Source organism: Aplysia californica, unplaced genomic scaffold (assembly GCF_000002075.1).
Source record: "Aplysia californica isolate F4 #8 unplaced genomic scaffold, AplCal3.0 scaffold00181, whole genome shotgun sequence".
Lineage (NCBI taxonomy): Eukaryota > Metazoa > Mollusca > Gastropoda > Aplysiida > Aplysiidae > Aplysia > Aplysia californica.
Window position 1 is genome coordinate 266324 of NW_004797451.1, and position 1526 is coordinate 267849.

Sequence of the window (1526 nt, forward strand, 5' to 3'; positions counted from 1 at the left end):
AATTTTTTTTATTCTGTTGGAAAATAAAAAACATTCATCAAAAGTGTATTGCTAAATGCCAAAGAAATGTGCACTATTTTTTCTGTTAGTGTCGATTCTCTTTTATCGTGTTAGCTAAGTAACGACTAATCTTAAATGTGCATTACTAGACCTCTTCCCTTAACCAAGTTTGGAGGTTGTTTGTGATTGTGATTTAATTTGTTTTCCTATGGTGTCATTAAAAATTTGGATTTTTCTAAAACATATAAATCAGACTTGGTACGTACTTGTTGCCCCCTGATAATCTACACACTAGAGACATTAGGATATTCAATGTATGTGTGTCACACAGTGGGTCATGGCCTAAGCTATCTTAGTAATAAAAACTGCACACTATAGTGCGGTCAAAAATTCGTGGCTCAACTTATCCTCATAATAATATGTGAGGCAGCGAGGTGGAATCAGGCACTCGTCAATTTTTGGGCATGTAGAGTTATTGGTGTCACCTTAAAGCTTGTTCACTTGTCTGTATCTGAATGAAAAAAATATCCATTTATCTTGAATGAAAGTCGAGATATTAGCGAATGAAGGAGGTGGGGGTCACCTGTTTTCAGAGGTGAAATTAGTGAGAAAATGGCTGCCAAAGATGAGTTATTTCCTTAGCTTAAGAGTCCGTGGTAACTGAAAATTTACATTTTTTGTGCCTTTAATCAACATTTTTAAGAAACATCCACACAGAAATGATTTCTTTAATGGACATGACTACCCGAGATGATCAGTAAGTAGGCCTAGCAGCCTTGCATTGTAACCAATGTAAACTACCGCTCGCTCAGCGAGCCAATCACAAGTAAACATTTTTGGGGTCCACGTAGACACCATGACTACGTAGACCCTACTCGAGGAGTACGTAGACACTTCCTTATATATAAAATACTATAAATCTCTGTCACGCGGAAAATGGGATTGTTAACAGCACTTCCCGCGTTTCACACACATTTTGCATTCGCATATGGCCTTCGTCATCGGTCACCACTGACACTTTTTTAGTGGCAAAACCTGTTACAAGATATTAATTTTTATTATGAAGACATTTCAGTACTAAAGGTTCTTAAAGCCTGCTTTCAATAAATATAGTGTCACGATTAGAACAAATAATGAAAGTCTTGTTTTTAAAAGCGATTTTTTGCCCCTGCTGTAAACCTTTTAAACTCTGTAGAAACAACCCACTTGGATTTTATATTAGTATTATTTGTTAATGAATTTTTTAGAATACAGCTAACAGGCGTATACATTATACAAACATATTGATCTGTTTTGACAAATTGCTGTTATAAGTCATTGTTCAAAAGCTGGAGAGTCTATGTTCGACAGTTTAGAAAACTGTTGACAATAAGTTGCGCCCCCAAAATTTGACCGCACTAAAGTTCTAGTTTTATGTTATACGAGACGGGGAAAGGACACAAAAGACAGATGGAGAAAAGGGGGCGGGAAACAAACCATAAATAGGGGGAATGCACGAGAAAGAGAGTGAGAGATAGAGGGGGGGG